We start from the raw sequence: 13,225 nt of genomic DNA, 5'->3' as shown, positions 1-13,225 counted from the left end.
TATGAAGCTGAAGGTTATTTGAGATCTTTCTTTTCTCACACACACAATATATATATAGAAAGATTATTCTTGTCCTTTTTCTTAATAATTTTGTGTACAACTATACATAGAAAAAATATTTTAACATCCCACAAGTTTTTAGTCATATTGTCTGAACACCCAATTTTATTTTATTTTTATAATACATATAAATTATTTAAATTATTTTTTTTAATTTTATTTTCTTAAATCAAGAAGAAATTAAACCTTTTTTTAAAATAAAAGAAATTAAAAAAAATTAAAAATTAAAAATTAAAAATTAAAACTTTTCAATAACTTGAACTGAAATTTTCTTTTTAATAATAAAATTATTAATTTCTTTAAAATGATATATACTTTTGTAATTTAGTTAAACTTTTTATTGGCCTAAGATTTTATCAGACATTCTTATAGGCTCTTTTACCAAAAAGAAAAAAAAAAGTTGATATACTACATTTTTCTATGCTAACCCTTTTTTTTTTTTTTTATTATTATTATTATTATTATTATTATTATTATAGTTTTCTTGTTCATTTTCTTTCATACACACTACTTGAATATTTAAAGAGTCAACTTCACTCAGTCTCTCCAAAATTCTCTATGCTTCTTCAATATGAACTGATAAATTGACATAACTTAATTCTTACGTTAAACAAAATTTCCACTCTCTCAAATAACTAGAACACTATGTTAATATATATATATATATATGTATATATATATATATATATTCATATAGTCACATAAAGTGAAAAGGATTGAAAATAAGAAAATTTGAGATTGCAATGAAAAAATAAAACTTAAAAATTGAGAAAGAAAAAAAAAATCATCCAAAGCAAAGATCATAATAGGTAACAAGAAAAACTTCTTATTCCATTATTCATACTATTTGATACAAAAATAAAGTTTTCCCAATACCATATTGAAAAAGATATAAAAGGAATTAATAATCAAGTATTTGTTTAAGTGTTTAACCTTATAGAAAGAGAAAAAAAAAAAGAGAAGAAGATTCTACATACACTACATTTTTTTTTATCTTACACAACAACTAGAAAATGTTGCCTAAAGTAGAAAAATCATTGTCTTAACTTTAGGCAACAGTTTGACAATGATTTTCCAATTGTGGAATATGCAGCCATGAGCTTAGGTTTGGACAATAATTTCTCCAACCGTTGTCTTATGTTGGTAGAATAAACAACATTTTTTCTCATAATATTTAGACAACGTTTTGTAAAATGTTGTCATCCATAAAGACAACACTTATTTAGATGTTATCTATCTTTTTAGACAACACTTATTTACACTTTTCTATTTTTTTAGACAACACTTATTTACATGTTTATCTTTTTAGACAACACTTATTTATAATGTTATCTATATTTTTAAACAACACCTTTTTTAGTGTGGCAAATTATGAAATATATTAGACAACATTTTCTACGTTGTAAGCATACATGTTAATTTATAAAATTATGTGTTAGGCAACATTTTAAAACTAGTTTAAAACGTAATTGTACATTTAGATCACATTTATAATTTTAAATTTTGGTTATTCATTTATTTAATTTCTATAATATTTGTAAATTATGTTATACATTTATATTTCATAACCTAACTTTAAAATGTGTCCTTTTTAACTAAGAATAATGTATACAATATTAATATTTCAAATGTGCAAATTACATACTCCAATATGTACCAAATAGTAGAACTTTTAATCATTAAAACTAATTAGACTTAGAAATTAATAAAGAAAACCCCTAAAAAATTGTGCATTTCTTCAATCAATCGTGAATCAATTTCCTATCCAATATTATCTTGAGGTCTAACCTGGAACAATTAAACAAAATGTACAATTTTTTAAAAATATTATCAAGTTTGTAAATAAAATAAGATAAATACAAAGTACCCAACCTATAACATTGAGTGCAAATTATGTGTCTATACCTGGTCCAAATAAGGAAGAGTGGAAGCAGATGAACATGGAATAACTACACTGTTTTCTTTCCCTAAAACTCGTGACATCATATGTTCTATATCCTCCTCATTCAAATATGGGATTTTTTGCTTAAGCATGAATTTCATCATTGCTTATAAACCTTCAATCATTTTTTCCATACCACTCCTTTCAATAGCATGTCATTGTTTAATAGAAAATTTCTTGATTCCTTTTAGTGATGTTGGTGTCATAGTCCTTCTACAAAAACGAACTCCGCCAGGTCTTTCTTTTCCAAACATTAATTCAAATGTTTTTTTTTCCACAATTTTCACTTGAGGTGTTTTGCATACAGCCTTCAAGTATGGACTCAAATATATCTACATATATCAAAAGTTAATGATTAAAAAAAGCACATAAACATATTTTGTAAATTAAAATAAACTTACAATAACATCTTGGGTTTCTTCATCCAATGTTTTTCCTTTTCGACTAGGATGACCTTGACGTGTTTTTATAAACATTTCATCTCTAGTGACTTCTTCAACATCCTTTTTCCCAACACTCTATGAAAGTAGAAAATAAAACTAGAAAGTAGAAATAGAAACTGAAAATAGAAACAAATACAAAAGTTGAAATCATAAACAAAAGCTAAAACTAAAAATCATAAACAAAAATAGAAACTAAAAACACAAAACAAAACCATAACCATAACTAGAATAAGAAACAAAGACTAGAACTAAAAACAAAAATAGAAACAACAAAAAGTAGAACCATAAATTAATCAACAAGCAAATATATTTATGACAAAAAAAAATTCATAATAAACCTGGGATCGGTAACATCATCATAATAGGATTTACATCATATAATGTCATACCTGGATAACAACATTTTTTCAATATGCAATCAATTGCTTGAAAGGATATTTAGGAATTGACGATGGTCAATTCATGGTGGGATATTTTAGAAAATGTTGTCTCTTGATATGACATTTGTACCACCTCTATGCATCATTTATGCGATAAAATATTGTTTTCTCTCAATTCTTAGAAATAATAAATTTATCTTGACTATAAACTCAGGTTAGACACCACTTTGTCATTGGGACCAACAAACTCTTCATTTTCGTCCAAGATAACTTTCAAACTGCCTTGAGTATTTTTTGCATGTATTTTTAAGCATTGATTCAATCCTTGAGTTCTTTTCTTGTTTGTGGCTAATTGAACATGAAAATTGTTTAAATTCTAATATATATAAGCATTAAACTTGGCAAATAAAGTATTATTACATTCTAAAATAATTATTTCATGGTCTTCTCCTTCATTCAAACTTTCTTGTTCATGATTTCATCTTCTATTTCTTTTTGAAATTTTGCATCTTGGAGGTCTTTTTCTTCTTCAACCACTTGTTTAATTCATTCTCCATTTTGATCAAGAAAATCACTTATCAACATTAATCCACATAATTTTAACAGCAATCATTGATTCTATTAATGCTTTTTTTAACCATTGACATGTTAAGGTGACCTAAAGTGAAAAATGATATAGTATAATAATACATACATATAAAAGAAAATATGGTTGTTGGAGACGAATTTTGGTACCCTTTCTCATATCATATTTTCATTCTTCATTTTTCTCTTAATGAATACCAAAAGTTGTAATGTTCAATAATCTTGCAAAGTGTTAGAGCTTTAAATGTCCTTTTTTACATCCCATCATAATAGGTTTTTCTTTATCTGATGAAAATTGGAGTACAATGGACCCAATATATTTTTTGGTCAAGTTTTACTTTAGGCATACAAACTTTGAAATGATTTATGACTTTATTATGTTTATATTTTAATATAATTAGTTAGTTCAATACTGTAAAGAGGTATTTAGATTATGGTTTTTAAAGTTGTACAACAATGATTTTAAAACCATCGTGTATGAAACTAACATTAAAATAAATTCAATATAGACAATAGTATATTTTTGCATATAGATAATGATTATTACTAAAAATCGTCATTTATTTTTGTCTTGATAGACGTCATTTTCTCCAGACCATCGTCCTTATGCTACCTAGTTGAACATAAAAAGACAAAAACATTTCAGACATAGACGACGACTTTGGTTCCAATTGTCGCCTAAGGTGTGACAAATTGTTAAAAAATACACCAAAAAAGAATTGTTGTATAGACGACGAATTTATATGATACTTTTTTTTAGTTCAGTTTGATTATTTCATTTCCTCCTCTTTGCTAACCTGTATTAACTAAACCTTAGACAAATTCAAATATATGACACAAAAACATATAAATGTGATTTATATACTCATAAAATAATAGAAAATTAACAACATCAAATGAAATTATAAATTAATTATGTAAAGTGGAAATTTCTATACACTAAAAGCTTATAAGCTAAAACTAATACTAAACAACATAAGATTTAACAATTGTGTTAGAATGTGTGGCCAAAACAAGAAGAGAGGGTAAATTATTTTCACAAGATTTTTGCAAAGATTGAAAGTAGAGTGAAAAGATCTGTAAAATTAATCAATTGATTTTTTGTTCAACTGGATCAATTATCATATTTACAACTCTATATGAAAAATCAACTAGTTATTTTATTGAAACAACTGATTGTTTGTAGCAGAAAACAAAGAACATAATATAAAGCAACGTATAAGAGTAGGCAAAGAGAGATTCACATAGATAGATTTATACTGGTTCGCTCTTAACCAAGAGTTCAATCCAGTCCTCAGCTAACCACTGAGAATTCACTATGCAATCGAAACTAGATTACAAAACACACACCAAGAATGTTGATCTTGAACCCCTCAAGAACACAACACTTCTTGGCCACACTACAGTTTCTAGAAACCCTTTCTGAAACTAACTTACACACAATTACAATAGTATTCAAAGAAGGAAATAGAATACACCTGATCTTAACAAAGCAGTAGAACAAAGAATATAAAATCAAGTTCCTACTTCACACACAAGCAATGATCCAAAAGCTCTTGATCTTCTCTTGAAAGCGTTTTTGATAAAACTCTCTTTCTTAGCTTTTGAAAAGATCACATAATAGTCATTATATACACTTTAAGAAGTGGTTAAAACTATTAGACCATTAATTCAAACCAGTTAGAAACATTTAAAATTAGTTTGGAATTCATAACAAAATTTTGTTTAAAAAATAATTGATTGATTTTAAAATAAACTGATTGAATTCTTTTTCTATTAAGGATTTCACATAAAACAACTAGTTCTTTTATCGAAATAATCAACTTTTTTTGCCTCACAGAAAAGATAAAAAAAAAATCAAGCTTTTTGAAAACCTTTGAAAAACAGTAAGTGCAATTCAATTGGTTGTCACGACAAATCAATTGGATAAAAAATTTGTTGTAGTCACCAGATTTTGAACTACAATATTTTCAACTGATTGAAAGCTTGAAACAACTAACTAAAATTCACATAACTTTTTAGAAAAACTTCTTTCAAAAGATATTAAGAATAAAGTGAACTTGAATCAATACTAGATGTGAATTGACAACTCAAAATCTACTAAATAACACACACAAACACAACAACTGATTCTTCAAGTCTTCAAAGCAGATTTGGAAGCATCAAAGCAACGTGTTCAACAATCTCCTCCTATTTGATGAAGACAAATCCCTTGTTGTTTGTGTTGTAGATTTTGAACTTAAGAATTCTTGCAAAACATAAATATATACCACATAATGCAAGTATAGCAGGATAATACATATTTATAAAGAACACTTAAAGCACTAGTTTCTGCTTAACCAAATAGTAGTAGAAAGAAAACCAGAAAGATTTGAAAGTGTTCAGTGTAGTGCAGAGTAGCAATAGTAGTTATGAAACATACAACCAAATCAAACAAATAAACTTCTCCCCCTATTTGTCTTCACAAATAGAGACAAATAGACAAAGAGAAGGAACTTGCATAATAGAAATAGAATAATAAAGGAAACAATTTTAGCAGTACATAAAGCATTTCAGAATTAGAAGATGATATTGAGCTTTCAAGGTTCCTTGCCATATTGGAATTCAAAGAGTTGGGTTTGAACAACTTCAATCTGCTCATCTAGATGTTAGAACCTGGCTGCAAAGAATTCGTAGTGGTTCCTTTGATCACTTGCGATGTTGCCCAAGCGACTGATCATCAACCTTTCAAATTGTGACATTGGAATTCCATGATCTATAGGCAGCTCATAGCCCACTAGTGCATTTATAACATAATCTTCTACAACTCCAGCACTTGGACCAACTTCATCATTTGCACCACTATCTTGTCCACCAACACCCTGCTCAACTTGATCACCAACATTTGGTTCAGCTTGGTCACTGATGTCCCTGTTTGATCGAAGATAAAGATACACTTGTTTTTCCTCTTTGCTAACCCATTTGTTATTAACTTTAATGAACTCCATCTTGCTAAGTGATTCATTGTTAATTTCATAAGATGGTTTTACCACCTCTTACAGTTCTTCATTAAGATCAACTTCAACATATTGAAGAAATTTAGACACAAGAACAACATAAGGAAAATGGTAATCACTTAACCTCACAGATTTTTGCATATGCTCCTGGAAGACATGACTTTGATGTTGTTCATGATGCAGTACACTAAAACAAGGTCTTCTTCAATGAGGACAACATGATTGCTCCCCCTTGAAGTTATCATCCATGTGACAATGAAGGCAGTGACCCTTTCATTCAATTTTAAGGCACTAAAATGAAAACCCTTTACTTTCATGTGAGGATTTCTGAGGCAGCTAACATAGTATTGTATTTTATTGAAATCCTCCACAGTACTTGTGTTCCCTTTGTTGATTCGTGCTATAGATAATTTTAGCCCAGTGATGGCAATCCACATAGCATGAGTAATCTCCATATCTACCCCTTTGACATATAAGTACATGTTTTCACCATCATCAGTTAGGTTTGTGTAGAATACCTTCACAAGATCTAGAAAAGTATTTCCATTAATCTCAAGGAACCTCCATAGATTCTTATTTTTCAATGCCTTCCTAGCCTCCTTAAGCTTTTTCTCCTTCAGCCAGTTGAAAGACAATAACTTTGGGGTGTTGATGACTTTTCTGCTCATCTCATGCCGAAAACTTTCATTTTTCTCATTCTCTCCAGATAACCAAGTCTCTAAATGACCAGCCCTTGTAGTTCCTTTGATGGAACATGATTTATTTCTCTTTGGTGAGTGGGATGAAGAGGCCATGATGCATATATGTGTTTATAAAGATGTAGTGAAAAACAATTTCAAGTGAAGGTGTAGAGAATTTTTTTTATTGTTTTTGTGAAATATTCAGTTGAATCCACACTCTAATATAAGTAGAAAAAGATAGCAGAAGTAAAGTTGCTTTTAGTGGGTTGACTTTTCAAGAGAAAATGAATCTTCTGCAGTTTTGGAAACAAATCTTCTTTGATTGTACTTTATGGTGATTAACCATTCATGAAAAGAAATTACTTTTCAAGTAAACGACATGTTATACTCTCTTATGATCAAATTTCGAGGCAGACTCGATGTATATTTGACCAAAAACAAGTTTTGAAAAACAAAAATTGGCATAACCATCCGTAAGCAATTATGGTCCTTTGATCAGGCACTATACATATGTCAAGGATGTCTCTAAACTATTAAAGAAACCTACAAGATATATACAATTGAAAAGAGGAGTCACAAAGACTATCTTTATTCTTGATTTTTTTCCTTGAGTAGTCATTCTTCAAGCCCAAGATGATTCTTGGTTATTTAAAGATCCATGCAAGAATGGTCAAGAAGCAAGATTTGGTCCCCTTATGAATGTGAGTCCAATTATATTAATAGGAACCTTGGGAACCTTAGGTACCCATTTTAAAAGACCTTTAGGAACAACAAACCTTCTTGCTCTGCAAAATTTAATTGTACGGTCTTTTTTCATGTAGTACAAATAGGTTTTAGTCAGTTGTTTCGATAAAACAACTAGTTGTTTTTCAAAGATACTGGAGAAGGATTTTGAAAAAGGTTTGTTCTTGTGGTTTCGATTAAGCCCAGACCAACCTTGCCAAAAACACAACTTTGTGAAGAAAGAATATATTCAAAGTTCGATTGTCCTTTGGAAAACTTGTCCACTATTTTTAAAAGATAGTGAACCTTATTTTGAAGGGAATCACAATTTTCACAAAAGCTTAGATCAAGACACTTATAAGAAGAGTTTTTGTTGATCATTTTCAGGTCTTCAAAATCATTTTTTTGAAAGACTTAACTCTTATTCTAAGGTCTTGACTTTATTTTCCAACCAATTGTTTAACCTTTTCAACCGGTTATTTAATAGGGCCAATCTGTTTAGCTTCCTCATGAGTTTCTTTGAAGCATTAAGAAGTTGACTATAATTTTCAAAATTAACAGGAGTGCTTGAACTTACACTGCTGGTTTCTGAATCTTCATTTGCCATCAAACACAGATTGGCTTCTTCATCTTTCTTTGATGAAGAACACGAGGATGAGTCATCATTGTTTTGTCAAGCTATGTAGGCTCTTCTTGCTTTGCCTTTCTTCTCAAATTTTATGTCAACTCCTTTCTCTTTGCTCACATTGCTTAGACATTAAACCTTGATGTGTCCCTGTTTTCCACATCCAAAACAAGTGTAGTTTGTAGAATTAAAATCATTAACTTTCTTGCTATTATACATGTTTGATGTCTGACTTTTGTCCCTGTTCTTCTTCTTTAAGAACTTGCCAAATTTCCTTATGAGCAGGTTGAAAGTATCATTGTCACTGCAGTCATTTAGTCTTGATTAACCTTTTGTGTTGTTGTTTTTAAATAAGTGCTTTTCACATGCTTTTCTTTATTTTTTTGGTCATTCAGTCGGTTCATCTCAAGTTCATGCTTCCTTAGCTTTCCAAACAAAGATGTAGTGATCAACGTATTCAAATCCTTTGTCTCTGAAATGGAAGTGACCTTTGGTTGCCACAATCTGTCCAAGCATTTGAGGATATTCATGTTCAACTCCTCTCTTTCAAAGATTTTGCCAAGACCAATAAGATGATTTACTATGTGAGTAAATCTCTTTTGCACATCAGAGATAGTTTCCCCTTTCAGAATCCTGAACATTTCATACTCTTAAATCAAGGCATGCTTCCTTTCCCTCTTTACATCAGTTGTGCCTTCATGGGTCACTTAAAGGATGTCCCACATCTCCTTTGTTGATCCAAATTGAGAAACCCTAACAAAATCATCTGAATTCAAAGAAGAATTTATAATTTTCTTGGCAATGCAATCATATTGAGCCTTTTTTCCTTTACTCTTAGTCCATTCAGATCAAGGTTTTTCAATGAAAACTTTATCTTTTTCAATCTTAGGAGTTAAAGGACCATTTGTGATAGCATTCCAGACTCCTCTATCAATTGACTCAAAAAAAAAAACTAATTCATTCTTACCTTCCAGAATTGATAATTCAGCCTAAAAAACAAATGTGGTCTGTTTATAGAAGCATCTTCCCCAAAGGGTAGTTTTTTAGCCATTTTCAAAAGGATTTAGGATCAAAACTTGAGTAACTTTCAAGAACTCAACACCTGATGCCAATTGTTAGAATGTGTGGGCAAAACAAGGGGGGGGGGGGGATTGTTTTCATAAGATTTTCGTAAAATTGGAAGTAGAGTGAAAAGATTTGTAAAATCAATCAATTAAATTTTTGTTCAACTGGATGAATTATCAGAGTTACAATTCTTTATGAAAAATCAACTAGTTGTTTTATTGAAACAACTGACTGTTTGTAGTAGAAAACAAATAACAAAATATAAAGTAGTGTAAAAGAGTTGGGAAAGAGAGATTCACATAGATAGATTTATATTGATTCACTCTTAACCAAGAGCTCAATCCAGTCCTCAGCTAACCACTGAGAATTCACTATGCAATCAAAACTAGATTACAAAACACACACACACACACACACACACACCAAGAATGTTGACTTTGAACCCCTCAAGAACACACAACACTTCTTGGCAACACCATAGTTTCCAGAAACCCTTTCTGAAACTAACTTACACACAATTACAGTATTCAAAGAAGGAAATAGAATACACTCGGTCTTAGCAAATCAGTAGAACAAAGAATAGAAAATCCAGTTCCTACTTCACCCACAAACAATGATCCAAAAGCTTTTGATCTTCTCTTGAAATCGTTTTTGATAAAGCTCTCTTCCTTAGCTTTTCAAAAGATAATATACCAGTCTTTATATAAACTTTAAGAAGTGGTTAAATTTATTAGATCATTAATTGAAAGCAGTTAGAAACATATAAAATCAGTTTGGAATTCATAACAGAATTCTGTTTCAAAAATAGTTTATTCATTTTAAAATAAACTGATTGAATTCTTTTTCTGTTAAGGATTTCACATAAAACAGTGGATTCTTTTATCCAAATAATCGACTATTTTTGGCTCACAGAAAAGACAAAAGAAAACTATGATTTTCCAAAACCTTTGAAAAACACTAAGTGTAATTCAATCGGTTGTCATGACAAATCAATTGGATAAAAATCTGTTGTAGTCACTAGACTTTAAACAACAATTTTTTCAACTAATTGAAAGCTCGAAACAACTGACTAAAATTCACACAGTTTTTTTTAAAAACACTTGTTTCATAAGAGATTAAGAATCAAGTGAACTTGGATCAATACTAGATGTGAATTGATAACTTGAAATCTACTAAATAACACACACAAACACAACAGCTAGTTCTTCAAGTCTTCATAGCAGATTTGGAAGCATCAAAGCACCTTGTTCAACAAATTGTAATCATCATCTATCCTAGAGTGTGTAGAAGTTAATAAAATATGTCGCTCAAGTGTTCCTTACATAATCCATTGATTCAAAATCAAATGTTTGAACACCTATAAAATACTACAACACATAATAATTTGAAATTAGTCTATAAACTAGACATAGTTTTATATAAAGAATTAGTTAAACATGATTATTTGGTCTCAACCTCTTTCAATGTCACTTGTGACAATGGTTTCCATCCATTGCATTATATAATAGTCACACTCATACCCTCTTGATTTTTTATTGCACTATAATTCAATATTAATGATGACTTGATAAAAATATTTATTTCACAAACAAAAGAAGATATGAAATTAATTAATGAAAATTACAAATAACCTTTAGGTGCAACCATGTTAGCTTATAAGACTTTGCACTTGGTCGACCTTTCAAAATGTTATATACACTATATGAGGTAATTAATAAAAGAACCACTTGTTAGGGGACATTATCAACTTACATATATATATATATATATGTAAGTTGATAATGTAATTACCAATCCACTATTTTCCTGAGATATGTAGGTGGCTTCTTGTGCAATGAGTAGAACCATGTTGTAGTGTAATCATTTAGGGATATCACAAACAACTTCTAGTGATACTTTGTTGAAAAAACTATTAGTATAACTACAAGTGATGGAGTATTAATGATTGGTAATCTTAAACACTGTACTTACTCATTAATGTAAGATGCAAAATGTATTTCTTTCCCCTTGTAACCAAGCCATTGGTGATGTATGTTTGGATTTTAGTTTTCGTATTTTCCAAAGGATTAATTAATTAGGGATTCATGAATCCATAGAAATTGTGTTTCCCCTTATTAATTTATATTCTATACATATACCTACAAGTATAATATAATGAATGATTTAATTATATAAACTAAAAGGAATTGGTGTTTAAGATACTCACATCATCCATAATTGAATGACCGATATATTAAGATTCATGTTTGTTGTTAAGGATTAGCAAAAAGTGAAATCAAAGTAAAAAATGCAATTTTGAAGTATTAAAGTTTTTGTTGGTTGAGGATTTCCATGGTTTTCTTCCTTGCTTGCTAAAAATAAGTGTTCTCGAATTATATCACTCAAGAAGCATCTTATCGTTCAAGTGACACCTAAGTTATTTGTAGTAATCAAATTCACCATCACCAAGCAGTAGTGTAGACACTCAAATGATAGAGTTCTAAAAGCTTGTAGCTTGAGTAAGATCACTGAGACAACTCTCTCCCCTTTAAAATCATATCACTTAAGGGACATGATGGTCACTCAAGTGAGGATATTGGTGTGTGCATGGATTCTAAAACCTTGGAGGGTCATGCATAGGCGCCAGACACTTAAGTGGTGAAGGTATCACTCAAATGCGAACAAAGCAATGAAGGAAGCTTCAAAACTTGTTGGAAGAAGTCAAATAGGTGTGTATCACTCAAGCATTATGAAACGTTCAAGTGATAACGGTAGACGCTAAAGCATGGAGTATGACACTTGAGTACGAGGCCTTAAGCATAGACTATGACAGTTAAGATAGAATGCTAATTCCCAACTATTGAATGCGAGATCAGTCAAGTGAAAGGAGCTCGCTTAAGCAGTGTGTTGCTAAGAATGAGTTGTTATGCATGTGTCGCAATGAACATTATTGATGATGTAGATTAAGTAGAGTATTAAGCAAGTTAGCTCATTAAGTAAATGAGATATCATGACTTTATTGATGACTTGATCCCGTAAAATTAGTCAATAAAGTAACTAATTATTTTTTGTTTGTAAAATTAATTGTTATTTAGTGATTTTTTTAGAGTACATGAGTTAAAAATCAGTGAAGAAACTAACAAAATAATCTTTAAAATTATGATAAAAACCTATGTTTAATTTATGAAGAAAATAAAATTTCTTTCTTTTTAATATTTTTTTTTCTTTTTTCTTGAAGCTTGAGAAAAATTATAAAATCTCCTTAAAACTTTTGATGAGCTTTGCGTTTAAAATATTCATTGAGTAATACATTTTTTTGTGATCTAGTGGTAAAAGATAGGTGGAGAATTTGAAGGGAATATATACCCATATCCCTCCTTTTGGTTCTTTATTTGAGAAAAATGAGTGAATGAAGTCCAGCTCTTGCGCAACATTTGAAGATAATGAAACGAAAGTAAAAAGAATCTGAAAAGAAAACAACCAAACACGGTCTTTCATGTGAACTCAGACTATAAAAAGAAAGAACACAGACATAAAGAAAATTCAGGGCATCTTCATATGTCACTTAGAAATAAAGGTACCTTATAACAGGTGCATCTTTAGGGATATTTTTTATAAATAGTTATATTTTTAATATTTTAGAGAAATTAATTAAAATAAATGTTTTTCTAAACTTTTTTATACGAAAACTAAATACTCATCCATTTTATTTTCCTTTTAAAGTTGTTATCTAGACATTAATAAGAA

The sequence above is a fragment of the Phaseolus vulgaris genome, chromosome 6 (assembly GCF_051622355.1).
Source record: "Phaseolus vulgaris cultivar YP4 chromosome 6, ASM5162235v1, whole genome shotgun sequence".
Classification (NCBI taxonomy): Eukaryota; Viridiplantae; Streptophyta; class Magnoliopsida; order Fabales; family Fabaceae; genus Phaseolus; species Phaseolus vulgaris.
Note: the sequence above shows the minus strand (reverse complement) of the source record.